The 16,818-nt window shown below is 42.8% G+C and overlaps 1 long non-coding RNA gene across 2 annotated transcripts in view; it reads left to right on the top strand.

The window, feature by feature from the left end:
* The first annotated feature begins 938 nt into the window (after window positions 1-938).
* Window positions 939-16,818, top strand: part of LOC141050272 (uncharacterized) — a 32,402-nt gene continuing 16,522 nt past the window's right edge. For both annotated transcript variants that reach the window (XR_012220509.1, XR_012220510.1), the window contains exons 1-2: window positions 939-1,030; window positions 4,992-5,141. This is a non-coding gene — a long non-coding RNA (uncharacterized lncRNA). The remainder of the gene's footprint in view (window positions 1,031-4,991; window positions 5,142-16,818) is intronic.

Consider the following 16,818-nt stretch of genomic DNA (forward strand, 5'->3'; position numbering starts at 1 on the left):
CTGCTATTTGCAATGTCCATTAACAATGCTCAGGGACAGTCCTTGAAAGTAGTAGGGATCGATTTAAGTAGTAGGGATCGATTTGCAATCTCCATGCTTTTCTCATGGTCAACTTTACGTGGTCTGTTCAAGAGTTGGAACTGCCAAAAATCTGTTCATCTTTGCACCGAAAGGAAAAACCAAAAATTTTGTTTATCAAAAGGTTCTTGAATGAGTTGAAAATAAAATACTATCAATACTTGGGTAATCGTATAGTTAATTTTTGTTGCATATCTGTAGTGTTGAATATATGATATGAAATGTTTTTATGTGCGATATAATCAATATAATTTGCTATAAGTTACCACAGTTGGTTACTATGTCCGGGCAACGCCGGGCTCTTCAGCTAGTGTATATATATATATATATATATACATGCAGTATTTATGTATTCTATGTGTATATATCTATTCTATCTATTCTATTATAACCTGTCAGTGTGATTTTACTGTATGGAGCACATGAATTGCCAGATTATCAAAGGACACCGGTGCATAAAAATCGGATAGCACTTGCATGGTGCAAGTGCTGTGCGATTTTTTTCTCGTATCCATTGACTTGCATTGGCGAGTCTCGTCCGAGATACACAGCATATCGCAGCATTGAATAATATTGGTCAGCATTCAACCCGATTTTTTTATCGGATTGCACTCGTCCGGATTTCTCGCAAATAAGTATGAACCCTAAGACTTTTAATTTTTGCAATCTGATCGCTTGTAAAGTATAACAAGCAGGAGTTTTGCTATACTTTACAAACTGTCAGCGCTGCATTGACCGATAGACGTGCTCCACCATTCTCTGAGTATGATGTAGCAAGTTTGCTAGCTCTAGTGTGGCTCTCTCTCTCTGCATGCCTTCTAAATGCTGCATTTAGGGGGTTAAAGTGTAGGGAGCGGTGCGGGCACTGAGTCAGCTGATTACTCAGTGGTGAACATGTGCACAGCCCCTTTGTGCGGAAGATCGCCATGACATATCCATAAGTACAAGGTCGGTAAGTACCAGCCAGGATGCATGGATGCGTCAGAGGTCGTTAAGGGGTTCAAAGCTTTGTTATGATCTCTTTTCAAAGATTAATCATTAGAAGCTTTTCCCTCTGGTGTTTTTAAACACAGGAGATTCCTCACATAATGATGAAACCTTTCCTGTTATAAATCTTCATATATATATAATTCCAGCAGAAAGAAAACAGATGAACGGCATACTAGGGCACACAAATCACCACATTACCAGACGGAGCTATTTATCTGAAGCATTGCGGCATATAATTCAGTCAAAAAATGGAGGTGCTTGCATGAAAAAACATGAATATTTCAATGTGAATCAATTGTCTGGACCCGTAGAAGCGAGTAATCGCGAAACGGCCGTTGTCCGGCACCTCCCTCCCCTAGCATTCCTCCACGTCCTGCATGTCCACACAATTGATGGAAATTATGTGAAATAAAAACTCACAGTTTTTCAGCTACATTGGTGAGTGCTGCATATTTCTTCTTCTTTTTCTTCACATTGATATATATATATAAGTCACATTGTGCCGATCATCACAGAGGACCATCATACTGGATGGCTGCCACCGTGTACCATTGTAGGTAGGATTACTTCATTGTTATTTTATTATTACTAATAGAATATTTTCAACAGACAAAAGCAGCATTATTCCATTTAAAAGGTGAATCATATTTTCAGAAAGTTCTGAACTCTGATGTTCATTAAGTTTCATGACATTGTGAGAAATCTCAGTGATTTCAGGAACATATTGCAGAAAACACTCTGAGTCCTAATCACTTTAGCTTTTTCTTTCCTTACTTTTCTTGTTGGGAGGCTTGATTTATTATTGTATTTGTGCCTTTTTTGACAAATATTTGAGAGATTTTCGCCTATTTTTCTTTTATGACTCATCCTCTAATTTGCAGATATTTTTATCTCTGTTTTACTTGTGTTTATCTGATTTTTTATATTACATTTAGGCTCTTTTGTTGCTTTCCTGATGATTTCAGCTGATTCATTACATTGCGACTTTTTTTAAACATCACAAAATGTGGCGCAAATGTTCAGCAGCTCCACCCGAGGATTATGTTATATGTTATTTTTTTTACTAAAATCTCTCTCTATTTACCAAAACATGTGATATTTTTGTGCTAAAAAGTCACCAAAAGTTGAAATGAGAAAAAAGGAACATTTTTGATTTAGCGCAAATTAATCAACGACTTCCGCCATTTTAAAGTACTGAGGGCAGTAAACATCACTGTGTATGATGACATGTAATATGGCTTAAAAAAAAGTTCAAATTAAAAGAAGAAAAGTGTGCAAATCAAAAACAAATGAAAAATGCAAAAAATAAAATAGACAAGAAAGGCGCAAATGCAGTAATGTATGGGGGCCAATGTTTTTATTGATTTATTATTACTATTATTATTTATTAATGTGTACATGTTTAATGCTGTCAACTTTATTAACATTGCAAAACCTGGTATAATAAAAGATTATCATTTTCCTGATGACACACAATTAACCCTTTATTGACTAGGCACTTTTATCAGTGCCTTTATTTTTTTCTTTTCTTATACCAACACCCCATTAACTCATTTTGCAGCCAAACATGTAATACAGCAGCTGCAGGACGCAAAAGGTGCCACATTTTTAATGAAATCCAAATGCATTTATTTATTTAGCCCAAATTAAAAGCATTTAAAAGTGGACACCCGCTTTATACCATGTAGAAAAAAAAAATCACAAAATAGTTAATCGCTATTATTTTCCACTTGTCTACTTCACGTCAGCATCATTTTTCAAATTAGAGGTTAAAATTTAGCAGCAATTTTGTATTGTTTTTTTTTTTTTTTTAAGGAAATTTAGAAATTGTCTTTTCTTTTTACGGACCTGTCAAGTTTTGAAATGACCGAGGGGCCAATATTTAAGAAAACCAAAATTGAGAACATTTTAAAGACCGCACCCCTAAAATTATTCTAAACTTCTATTAGGAAACATTTTAACCCTTCAAGTGCTGCTTAGGAATTTAGGCAAAGGAAAGAAAAAAATGAAGAATTACAGAAGAAGTGCTATTTGTTGTTTGGAGCCGAAATAGTTGCAGACATCATTTTACAGAGCCCCGAGATAACAAACGGCCGAAACCCCCAAAAGTTACCCTATTTTACAAACTAGACCCCATAAGAAAATGAACCTCTCAGTTAATGAAACTATGTCTGCAGTGATTATTTTGGCCTCACAAGTGTTCTCAATCTGCCACATCCTTGCCATGCATTGTTGTGGAGAATATGTCTGATCACTGTCCATATAATGTACCCAGCTTGTGCTACTGGCGGCGCGAACCCTGGAAATTGTTAAGTGTGTTCTATCCAGTATTGCAATGGCAAACATAGGGATGATAACTATGGTTTAGACATGCCATGGGGCTCAGAATGGAGGGACATTAGAATTTGGGAGGCCAGATTTCACTGGATTTTTTGGGGATTGCAATCTGTTGTTTTTTCCAAAGTTTTTTTTTCTGTCAAACTGGGGAAACACCCTATAATTCCAAAAACAGGTGGGAAGTGTGACATAATTTGCAGCCTTTCTTAATAACATTTTAGGGATTGTAACATTTTTTTGATAACATTCAGTATAAGGCTGAGACCACAATTCTTGCGCTCTGTGATGAGTACTTACATCAGGGTTTCCACGTAACTCACAAAAACACGATTCAGGTTAAACTCTCCCTCAAAAAATACTCATTATAATGAGGCAGTTGTGGTCACTTTGAACTTTGTTTGGCTGCTCCTGTGGTGCATTTTTAGGTGGGCACAGTAATGAATGGCCACACTTTTGTGCTCTAAAAAGAAGCCTAAAAGGACAAAGAAGAAAGAGGGGCCAAAAGGAGTTTGTTCCGCTATAGTGAGTAGTTATGTCTGAATTTTCATCTAAAACATGTTTATTTGGTGAGGTACTGTACATGAAAACCCTGATATAAGCACTAAGTCTACAGCACAGGATAAATGTGAACAGAGCCTTATTCGATTTTTAGGGGGCAGTATGAACAAATCAACAGCAGTTCAAGAAGTGTTTTTATTTTTACTCGAATTTCCATTGGGTGTAACTTTATAAGATGTCTTTATTCTTTGAGTTATATGATTAGAATGATGCAAAATTTATATTTTATATTAATTAAGTGTTTCTACTTTTTCCAAACATTTCCTTGAGAGCTATAAAAATTATTATTTTTGGCTAACAGAGATGTGTGAGGGTTGATTTCTTGATGGATAAGTTGAAGGATTTTTTGTACCACGACGGGATATAAATAATTTTGAATTGCATTTTATTCAGATTTTTTTAGACATTGAATGAACAAAAAACGGCAAACCTTAAAGGAGACGAGAGGAAGAGAATGATATGGATAAATATCAGGAGTGCAGTGCAAAAACATATCGAGGCCACAGATTTAAATTGGTTTTGTGTGAAAGGGGAAGTCAAAATGCAATAGGAGAACTGGTGGGAAATGAGGAAAGAAGCCGAGGAGGAGCTTTAGAAGAAGCGGTGAAAGATCCAAAGATAAACTGATGGGAGAAGCAGAGGAGAAGTAATGGAGAAGCTGGAGGAGGATGTGTGCATTAGTCTCATGTGTCTCATAAAAAGGTCATGCTCCAGTCTAACCAAGAAAGAGACAGCAAATGCTCAATATCTGCTTGAGGTTTTCATATTAAAATGAGCTTATTCTGATCACTGTTTCTCAGCTCCATCTCCTCTTCACATCAGGTCATGTTATTAGCGCTTCTTCCATGTAAAACAGTCCTGTGTAATTGGTCACTGGTTAGAGGCAGTTTCATTTATATATTTGAATATGAAGGTTTTTTTTTCACAAGAGTAAATAGAATTTTTTCGTTCTTTAGTCGCCTTCTTTTTTATATAGGGAACCAATCAATTTCTTTTTTCTAATTCTTTAATATTTGAAAACTTTACAGATCTTTCTACTGGACGAGCTGTGATATTAAGCTGCACTTACCGACATCATGTCATCGTGGACGTTTTTCCACTGATCTTTCCTTCTCAGATGAATATTACAATGACTTGTTCCTTTTATTGCTAAGAACAAGAAGATGAACATATCAGAGGTAAGTGATATGAAAAGCAAGGCTGGGCGCATACATTGGTTTCTTTCAAGAAATTTTGTTGCTGAATTTCTGCAGAAAATTTACAACAATGTACAGAAAGTAGAGATGACATGAAACAACATAATGCCAGAATTTACATAGTTATAGTAACATAGTAACATAGTTATTAAGGTTGAAGGGAGACTTTAAGTCCATCTAGTTCAACCCATATCCTATCCTAACCTGCTCTAACATGTTGATCCAGAGGAAGGCAAAAAAAACCCATGTGGCAACAGTAAGCTTCACATTGGGGAAAAAAATTCCTTCCCGACTCCACATACGGCAATCAGACTAGCTCCCTGGATCAACACAATATTAAGGAAACTAGTGTATATACCCTGTAATATTATACTTTTCAAGAAAGGCATCCAGTCCCCTCTTAAATTTTAGTAGGGAATCACTCATTATAACATCATATGGCAGAGAGTTCCATAGTCTCACTGCTCTTACAGTAAAGAATCCGCATCTGTGAGTATGCTTAAACCTTCTTTCCTCCAGTCGTAGAGGATGCCCCCTTGTCCCCGTCACAGGTCTAAGAGTAAAAAGATCATTAGAAAGGTCTTTGTACTGTCCCCGCATATATTTATACATTGTAATAAGATCACCCCTAAGCCTTCGATTCTACAAACTAAATAACCCCAAGTGTAATAACCTGTCTTGGTATTGCTAACCCCCCCCAGTTCCCTAATAACCTTGGTCGCTCTTCTCTGCACCCGCTCCAGTTCAGCTATGTCTTTCTTATACACCGGAGACCAGAACTGTACGCAGTATTCTAAGTGTGGTCGCACTAGTGACTTATATAGAGGTAAAATTATGTTCTCCTCATGAGCATCTATGCCTCTTTTAATGCATCCCATTATTTAATTTGCCTTTGCAGCAGCTGCCTGACTCTGGCCACTAAATGTGAGTTTGTCATCCACCCATACACCCAGGTCTTTTTCAGTGACAGTTTGCCCAGTGTTTTACAATTAAGCACATAATTATACATCTTGTTCATTCTACCCAAGTGCATGACCTTACATTTATCCCCATTAAAGCTCATTTGCCATTTATCAGCTCAAGCTTCTAATTTACATAAATCCTCCTGTAATATAAAATTGTCCTCCTCTGTATTGATTACCCTGCAGAGTTTAGTGTCATCTTCAAATATTGAAATTGTATTCTCTATGCCCCCTACAAGGTGATTAATAAATATGTTAAAACGAAGAGGACCCAATACTGACCTTAAAGCAGTTGAGCCAAAGAACAACATAATATTAATACTTCAGAAATCTTGTAAATAAACATTTTTGTAATTTATCTGTATTAAAAACTCTGCCACCTTTGAATGAAAAGAACTGTTGATGTTTAATATGGCGCCCCCTGGTGTTAGTAGTACTGGTCGCTCTGTCCATCCTCCTAACCCTCTCCACTGGACGTGATTGCATTGAGTGTTCACTGCCTCCACATCTCTTCTACACTCCCTGTCTTGTCCTGTGGTCTGCCAGCCATCTATAGTGTATGGGTGATGGCGGTGGTTAGTGATGAGCGAGCGTGCTCGGATAACATGCTCGTGTCCTAATCATGCCTTCACCAGAGTTTAGTCCAGGTGTCATCAGTTATTCTCATACATGAAAAAAAAAGTTCTGCCACTTTCTCCTATCTAACATCCCGTGAAAATCGGACAGAACTCGGAATGACATCAAAGTGTCGTCAGAAGTGTTTAGCAAACCTATAAACTTGCATTGTCGATTTTGATCTGACACAATTTTTTAGGTATGATTGCTATATGTGAAAAAAACAGATAGCTTTCTTATGTTGAAAATGGACACCTGAAAGAGGTCTTAGGGTCTATTTAGCCTGGACAACTGTGACTATTAAATGACCCCAGCTGGCTACATAACAGTCCATTGTCAGACTTCCTGCTGTTGGATGTACTGGTACATTCAACATTAATTAAAAAAAGAGATATGATCAGCTCACTCATCCACGAGCACATAAGTATCACTTCGAAACACGTCAACCAGAACTATGAATTTTTGTTCTCTGATGATTTTCACCTCCCTCGGATGATACATTTATCCATTTCAGAATGTGTATTTCCCTTGAATCATGTTTTTATTGATGGAATACTAATTTAATACAATGTTGCATTCTATTTGAAGTGTCAGATCAATTCTCTTCTTTTTGCAGGCAACATTCAACATTAGGACTTCATTAATAAATAGAGCGGGCTCAGGAGCTGAGCCTACCAGGAAGAGGCTGGCTGTGTTATACAGCTGGCATCTTCCTGTCACATTGGGGACTGCAGCTGAGCTGAGCTCTGAGCGCTGCTAACCCTTTAATAGATGATTTCAATCTCTCATTGAGGGCTGATTGGCAGCCATGGCAGCTGCTGTGCCTAGCTGAAGCCCAGCCAGAGACCTTGATTTTGGCTATATACTGCAATACTATTGGGATTGTAGGATATAGTGAAAGTGAAAAACAAAATTGTAGGATCAAGTCTAAAAATAAATTTAGAAAAAGGATATTTTAAAACATATATAAAATTTGGGGTAGATACAGAGGCATACATAGAAACCATGGAACCCCATTGAAGTTCTATGTGTCACCCACCACCCCAAAAAATTAGTAATTAAAATTTGGTGTGGTAACAGAAGAGAATATCTCACAACTTTGTAAGCTTTACAAGGTAATTTCCCTCTTACTGAAACCATAGATTCCTCTTTCATTGCACCCATAAAGTATGATGTCAGCAAAAGTGCTGTCACGATCCGTTTTTGGATCTGTCAGTTTGGGCTGCTCACATTTAAACTTTTTTCCTTCCTGGCCATCAGGGGTTAATGTCAGTTTTCCCCCCAGTGGCCGCTGGTGTTACTACAACTTTAGTTAGTCTGCTGGTGGGTTTTTCCCCCCGGTGGCCGCTGGAGTTACTGCATTGTGATTAATTATCTTTGCAGGTTGGTGCCACTCCCACTTCCATTTATTAGGCCACCTGGTGCTGCAACTCACTGTTGGTGATACTATTTCTCTTTGGAGACCAGCCAAGCAGGAGTCAGGAGCTGGCTGTGTGTGGTGAACTTCAGCTATAACCTTCATCTGGTGCCTAACTCTGCTGTTCGGTGCATTATAGCACAGAAAGCTAAGTTTTGTTGTTTAGTTGTTTTAACCCTGAGGTGTTTGTTTTTTCTTTCCTTTTTTTGTGTTATTGATGCAGTTCACTTTATTCCCTATCTCACTTCCTGGGGAGGGGGTTGGGGGTTTAGCTCAGGGCTAAACAGGAGATAGGGCCTCACTACCATAAAGTGTTCCCCCAAGTTAGGGAAAGTCAGGGCACCTACTTAGCCTGAGGGGCAGTGCAGGGGCCCAGGTTCCTCATCCCCTGTTTTCCCTCAACTGCCCCATGATAAGTGCCCCCAAACACAGTATGACACTCCTGTAGGGAAGGTGGACTGACGGACGGACCTGTCTGCAGTAGTAAGGTAAAGGGTGTCATGCATTGTAGGTGGACTGTTATAGTGAGAGATGGAAAACAGCTGGAGATAAAGAGAAAGAGTGTAATAGTAGAGTTTGACCATTAGAGGGCAGTGAAGAGTGTGAGGATAGGACTGAACATCAGCCATTGGCTAAGAAAACTGTCAAGTCATGGGGGGGCGGAGTTACCGGAACGGGAAGGTTATAAAAGGAAGATAGAAGGTTCTGGAAAAGTCAGTCAGCAAGGGGAGCACAGGAAACAGCAAGGTCTGCTGAGGAGAGAAAACAGAGCAGAAGCTCCAGAAGGGACTGACAGCTGGAATAGGTCACGGGGGGTGGCCCTGACAGGAAGGGCCGCAGACAGAGACAGCCTGAGGTACCACAAAACGAACGGACTCGGACTGGTGAAACGCTGTGGTGGTAGGCCTAGGGCAGCCACAGTGAAGGAGCCGCAAGGGACGTCCATTTGCCAATAAAAGAAAGTGAAGGAACCCAGGCCAGTGTACAAAGTCGAGCAGCTGCTGTGTGCAGCTGTGGAGATTGTCGAGCAGCTGCTGTGTGTGGCTGCGGGGATTGTCGAGCAGCTGCTGTGTGCAGCTGTGAGATTGTTGAGCAGCTGCTGTGTGTGGCTGCGGGGATTGTCGAGCAGCTGCTGTGTGTGGCTGCGGGGATTGTCGAGCAGCTGCTGTGTGCAGCTGTGAGATTGTCGAGCAGCTGCTGTGTGTGGCTGCGGGGATTGTCGAGCAGCTGCTGTGTGCGGCTGCGGGGATTGTCGAGCAGCTGCTGTGTGTGGCTGCGGGGATTGTCGAGCAGCTGCTGTGTGTGGCTGCGGGGATTGTCGAGCAGCTGCTGTGTGTGGCTGCGGGGATTGTCGAGCAGCTGCTGTGTGTGGCTGCGGGGATTGTCGAGCAGCTGCTGTGTGTGGCTGCGGGGATTGTCGAGCAGCTGCTGTGTGTGGCTGCGGGGATTGTCGAGCAGCTTCTGTGTGCAGCTGTGAGATTGTCGAGCAGCTGCTGTGTGTGGCTGTGGAGATTGTCGAGCAGCTGCTGTGTGCAGCTGTGAGATTGTCGAGCAGCTGCTGTGTGCGGCTGCGGGGATTGTCGAGCAGCTGCTGTGTGTGGCTGCGGGGATTGTCGAGCAGCTGCTGTGTGTGGCTGCGGGGATTGTCGAGCAGCTGCTGTGTGTGGCTGCGGGGATTGTCGAGCAGCTGCTGTGTGTGGCTGCGGGGATTGTCGAGCAGCTTCTGTGTGCAGCTGTGAGATTGTCGAGCAGCTGCTGTGTGTGGCTGTGGAGATTGTCGAGCAGCTGCTGTGTGCAGCTGTGAGATTGTCGAGCAGCTGCTGTGTGTGGCTGCGGGGATTGTCGAGCAGCTGCTGTGTGTGGCTGCGGGGATTGTCGAGCAGCTGCTGTGTGTGGCTGCGGGGATTGTCGAGCAGCTGTTGTGTGCGGCTGTGGAGATTGTCGAGCAGCTGTTGTGTGCGGCTGTGGAGATTGTCGAGCAGCTGCTGTGTGTGGCTGCGGGGATTGTCGAGCAGCTGCTGTGTGTGGCTGCGGGGATTGTCGAGCAGCTGTTGTGTGCGGCTGTGGAGATTGTCGAGCAGCTGCTGTGTGTGGCTGCGGGGATTGTCGAGCAGCTGCTGTGTGTGGCTGCGGAGATTGTCGAGCAGCTGCTGAGTGCGGCTGTGGAGATTGTCGAGCAGCTGCTGTGTGCGGCTGTGGAGATTGTTGAGCAGCTGTTGTGTGCGGCTGTGGAGATTGTCGAGCAGCTGCTGTGTGCGACTATGGAGATTGTCGAGCAGCTGCTGTGTGCGGCTGCGGGGATTGTCGAGCAGCTGCTGTGTGAGCCTGCGGAGATTTACGTGCAGCTGCTGTGAGGTGCTGTGGGTCATGGAAAGACTATCAATAAAGAAGACCTGTTGGACACGATCCTGTCTCTGTCTCAAGTCTGTCTGCGGCCAGTAACAGACCACCCCCCTGTCGGTTACCCCCGGTTACCCTACCTACACTCCCACAGTGAATTCATCCACAGTACCCTTCATATGCACACTATGGTGAACCTATTGTACCCCCCTTCAACTCCCCTGGCAATTTACGGTCCTCAACTGTGCCCTCGCACAGCCTTCCATGCAGTATATTTCACCTACAATTACTTGCAAACAAAAAAATGCGCCACTCACCTCGTCCTGTTCCCCCAGCGGGCGCTGTTAAGGGTTTTTAAAAGCAAAGCGTGTTGTGACACAACTTTAAAATATTTTAAATGATTCTACTCTACTATAATATATTTATGTTATTATCTATGCAGGAGAAAAATATGACATCGGATGTAGATTTTCTCCTTCTCGGATTTCAACTTGGCCAACAGTTAAATATTTTCCTGTTCTGTCTTCTCCTGGTGGTTTTCTGTGGGACAATATGTGGGAATCTCCTGATCATCACCCTGGTGTCCACCAGCAGGAACCTCCACACTCCAATGTACTTCTTCATCTCACACCTCTCCATCTTGTTGACCACAGACATTGTCCCCAAACTGCTTAACATTCTATTGTGTAATGAGGGGCACATTACTTTTATCTGTTGCATATCTCAGTTTTATTTTTTTGCTACCTCAGAAGCATTTGAATGTTTCCTCCTCACGGTGATGTCTTATGACAGATATGTGGCCATCTGTAATCCCCTCCGTTATACCTCTATCATGACAAGTGACCACTGTGTGATATTGGCCACCATGTGTTGGGTGTTGGGTTTTTCCATTGCATTGATGTACTGTGTTACTATATCTTTGCTGACGTTTTGTGGACCACATATCATTGACCATTTTTTCTGTGATCTTGTTCCTCTGGTAGAATTAGCCTGCTCTAGCACTTACACAATTGAGTTAGAGATCTTCATAATGTGTTTCATCTTACTGTTCATCCCCATCACTATAGTTATCACTTCCTATAATAACATTATTGTCACCATCTTACGTTTCCATTCCCGCATCAGTAGACAGAAAGCCTTCTCCACCTGTAGCTCCCATCTCATTGTAGTTTCCATATACTACATTACTTTATTAAGTGTTTATCTTTTCCCTAAAGGAGGACAAACTAATAAATTCCTAGCCTTGCTATACACTGTATTCACTCCGATGGTGAACCCCATTATCTACAGTCTGAGAAATAAGGACATCAAAAAGTCTCTACAGGAAATGACCAATAAATGGGTAATTTGTGACAATGATATACAAAATATGTAGATAAAGTAAAGGGCACATACAATATTTTTTGGGGATTTTGAGATGTGGATTCACATTATTTGTTTTACAATTGATACTTTTATTAACCTTTCAGATATTAAAAAGTTTGTCTGGAAATAATAAAATTGAGGCTGTGTTTTTGCTGTGTAAATTCCATAAAATAATAGAAAGAACATCTAATATACAAAGCTCAAAGTGTGTATGTATGTGTGTATGTGTGTATGTCGGGGATAGGCATCCGCACCGTCGCAGCTACAGCCACAAAATTTGCCAAAGTCACACGTCTGGACCCCGAGAGCGTCCTAAACTATGTTGTGAGGTGAAATTTTAACCCCGTGCGTTCCAATTCACCAAACAATTTTGCCCCTATCTACATACTGGGGAAAAAGTGTGTGTGTGTCAAGCCCCGCCCCTCATTATGATGTCACAATGGTTGCCATGGCGACGCTGATGTCATCATAGGTTGCAAGCTCAGAGTCTCATTATGATGTCATAATGGTTGACTATGGAGTGGAGGATGTGTGATGGGTATATGGGCACGGGACTATGGGATGGAGGATGTGTGATGGGTATTTGGGCACTGGACTATGGGATGGAGGATATGTATGACGGGTATATGGGCACGGGACTATCGGATGGAGAATATGTATGATGGGTATATGGGCATTGGACTATGAGATGAAGGATGTGTGATGAGTATATGGGCACACGACTATGGGATGGAGGATATGTATGATGGGCATATGGGCACGGGACTATGGGATGGTGGATATGTATGATAGGTATATGTGCATGGGACTATGGGATGGCGGATATGTATGATGGGTATATGGGCACGGGACTCTGGGATGAAGGATGTGTGATGGGTATATGGGCACTGGACTATGGGATGAAGGATATGTATGATGGGTATATGGGCATGGGACTATGGAATGGCGGATATGTATGATGGGTATATGGGAACGGGACTATGGGATGAAGGATGTGTGATGGGTATATGGGCACGGGACTATGGGATGGAGGATATGTATGATGGGTATATGGGCACGGGACTATGAGATGAAGGATGTATGATGGGTGTATGGGCACTCGACTATGGGATGGCGAATATGTATATGGGTATATGGGCATGGGACTATGGGATGAAGGATGTGTGATGGGTATATGGGCACTCGACTATGGGATGGCAAATACGTATGATGGGTATATGGGCATGGAACTATGGGTGAAGGATGTGTGATGGGTATATGGGCATGGGACTATGGGATGGAGGATGTGTGATGGGGATATAGGCACTCGACTATGGGATGTGCCAGGAGGATAATTCTTTGGTCTCTGCTTCTGACATTCATGCCGAAAGATTGGTTCGTGCTTTTCACCGGGCCCATCCTGATCGGCCTGGTGGCGTGGATGAGGGTTCGGTGACCCCTCTTCAATGGGGGGTACTGTTGTGAATTCACTTTCTGGCCTCCCTTTGGTTATTACTGAAGGTAGTGGAGCTGGTCAGATTGACAGAGGGGTTGCGAGTTCTCTTTCTCGGCTCCCTCTGGTGGTTACTGGAGGTAAAGGAGCTTATCTGATTGACAGAGGCTTGCCACCTGATAATGAGGATGACGATTGGAGATCTGGGGTTTCAGATTGGGATTTTAGACAGCCGACTCCCTCTGTCCCTGCTGGTGATTTTCTTCCTGTTCCTCCTGAGGTCTGATGTCTCCAGCTCTGTCCCTGCATGTTCAGCTAAGTGGTTCATTTGTTATTCTGTTTGCATTTGATCTGGTTTTGTCTATTTCTGCTTTGTGCGGGTCAGCCAGATCCGGCTGGGGCTGTGCTGAATCACCGCCCATATGTTACTGCTTGTGCCAGTTTGTTTTGTCCCCTGTTAGATTGGTCTCTTTTTGCTCTGCTTTTAGAATAGACCAGAGTGCTGATATAGTGGGGGTGAAGTCGTGCGACTTCAGTGTTTTTGTTCATCATACGTGTTGGACTTTTTGCAGGGTTTTTTGCATGGTTGCAGACAGTGCCTTTCCTTTCCTGTCCTGTCTAGTCAGTGTGGGCCCCATCATTTGCTCAGTCTATTTTCCTGCCTGCGTTTGTGTTTTCATCTTGTCTCACCAACAATATATGTTTGGGGGCTATCTATTCCTTTGGTGTCTGCTGTGGGGCAGTTTAGATTTCCCCTTTCTTGCTTTAGGCATAGTTAGCTCTTCGGCTGTGCCGAGGCGTCTAGGATCATCGTAGGTACGCTCCACGGCTACTGCTAGTTGTGTGGATAGGATCAGGGGTCTGCAATCCACTTAGTTACCAACCTCTCTGGTTTTCTGTGGCTTAGCCTGGGCCTGCTCTCCTCCTCGGTGACCCATTCATAACACTGAACATTGTGTCTGATAGGGAAGTACAATTTGTCTATACATTTTGGAGAACTTTTTGCAGTAAACTATTGATTGACTTGTCATTTTCATCTGCCTATCACCATGAAACCAATGGTTAAACTGAAAGGGCAAATCATTCATTGGTACAGATTTTGATGTCCTTTGTGGTGGCTCAACAGGAGGATTAGTCTTCATTTTTGCCTCTTGCTGAGTTTGTTTTTAACAGTTGGGTAAATCAATCTACTGAAACTTCACAGTTCTTCTGTAATTATGGTTTTCATCCTCATATTGGTGAATTTTCTAGGATTAATTCTGAATGCCCTGGGGTGAAGATTGCTGTACAGTGACTTGGGGATGTTTGGAGCGAGGTTCAGAAGAATTTTGGGACTGCTCAGATTCACAAAAATGAGAGGCTTATAGAAGACTTTCGGTGGGTCGTGTTTTTAAGATTGGGGATAAAGTTTGGCTGTCTTCTACGAAAACTAAACTTAAAGTGCCGTTGGCAAAGTTGGGTTCAAAGTTTATTGGTCCATATGAGATCCGAGAGGTGGTTAGTCCTGTGGCATTTAGATTAAAGCTTCCTTTATCACTTCACATCTCTACCATATTCCATAAATCCCTTTTAAAGGAGTATGTCCATTCTGCATTGTCTCCCTCATCCCCATCTCCTCCACTTTCAGTAGTCAGTGCCCTGGAATATGAGTTTCAGAGTTGTAGATTCTAGGAGGGTCTGTAATTCCCTCCAGTACCTCATCCACTGAAGGGGATGCAAACCAGAGGAGAGATCCTGTGTCACTGCTAGAGATGCATAGGCCAATTGGTTAATTAGGGCCTTCCATCTAAAATTTTCTGGGAAATCTTAGGGTCCAGTGACCCACCATAGAAGAGTGGATACTGTCACGTTTCCAACCCTATGTGTCTGGGATGCAGTTACTGACAGCTCAGCCATCCAATTTGGTACAGGGGCATGCTGAAGCTGTCAGTACTTTGACAGCTTGGCCATCCAGTCTGGTACAGGGGTGTACTGAGCTGTTAGTGTGTTGATTGACAGTACGACTATCCAATCTGTGACTGGGAGACATCAGCTGTCTCCAAGTATTCACTGTTCTGGGTGATTGCCATGCTACTTATGTAGTGCGTGTGCCGACTGTAAGGTGGTCCCTTTCGGCCGCGAGACAGACTGACGACAGATGCAGAAACTCGTTCAACCAGGTCCAACTTTATTGGGTTTCCTCTTGACATCCACAGCAAACAGGACAGCTTCTGCTGCTAGACCCGGGTACCTGTCACCTCCTCCTACTCTTGTTCATCGAAGACCCCTGGGTTCCTACACTGTGGTTGCCATTAGGCCCACAGCCACAGTTTTATCCCCTAGCCGAGTCTGCCCGCTGCGACACTTACTGCTCCTTCAGTGTCCAGCCGTCTGGTACCCCAGGCCTCCTTTGTCCTGCGTCCTTCGCACTGCAGCTATCCTATCAGGGCCACCCCCCTCCGAGTATCCATCTCTTTTCTCTGTCTTTCCTGAGCTCTTCCTCCCTCCATCTTCCTCCTGAGCTCTTCTCTCTTCTGTCTCCTCCTAGTTGTCTGCCCTGCCCCTGGGACTCTCCTTCCTTTTATTTCCTCATTCTGGAAATCCCCTTCACAGTCCCGTAACTCCGCCCACCATGACTGCGGTTTCCTTAGCCTAAAACTGCTGTTGAGTCGTTTTATCACTTCTGTCTCCATCTTGTGGCCAAAACCCAGTACTACACTGTCTTTTCCCAGTTCCAGCTGTTGTCCCACACATATACATTTAAGTCCGAATAAAGCATTGTACACATCACCTTTTTATATTTTCCTTCAGACAGGTCTATAGATCAGTCTACCCTGTACACTTAACTGAGCTGCTTCTCCCAGACCTCTGCCAGACGTACATTCATCTAGTAGGTTTGTGCTCCCTGTGCCTTGAGTTTTATATGCTTGATCATTTGCTGCCTGACTTTGGACTTCATTCTGACCATACAACTCTTTAACCCCTTCTGCTGTGAATTGTTATCTTCCTGGTATTCTGACCTGAGACCTTTCCTGATCATGCTTTTGTCTCTTCCTTCTGTTTATGACGTACTCTCCTGATATTCTGACTTTAAGCCGTGAGTCTGAATGGTCAAGGAGTCCATTTATGAGAAGTGACTGGTATCACACTAACTTTGTGAGGCTAGAGATGAGTGGGTTAAACTCTGCCCTGCCAGTAGGCCAGAGATGAGCAGGAAACAGGAATAGTAGTATCATTGTGGATGTCCTGATGAAGAAGTGGGTCACTTTGAAACACATTGGTTAATAAACCATTTCTCTGCTATTTCCATCTCCTGCTCATCTCTACATATTGGCCCCACAGATTTGATCCCACTCATCTCCAGGGGTGCAGTGACAGTAAAATGAGAGCAAATGCTGGCCACTTATGACCTATTGATGGGTCCTCTTCAAGTGTTTACGTAACTTCAAGATTCAAGATTCAAAGAAGCTTTATTGGCAGGACTAAATACACATTAGTTTTGCCAAAGCAAGTGTACAAAAGGGAACAGGAATAGGGACTGTAGGGATG

The sequence above is a fragment of the Dendrobates tinctorius genome, unplaced genomic scaffold, assembly GCF_039654945.1.
Source record: "Dendrobates tinctorius isolate UK_male_01 unplaced genomic scaffold, ASM3965494v1 ptg000151l, whole genome shotgun sequence".
Classification (NCBI taxonomy): domain Eukaryota; kingdom Metazoa; phylum Chordata; class Amphibia; order Anura; family Dendrobatidae; genus Dendrobates; species Dendrobates tinctorius.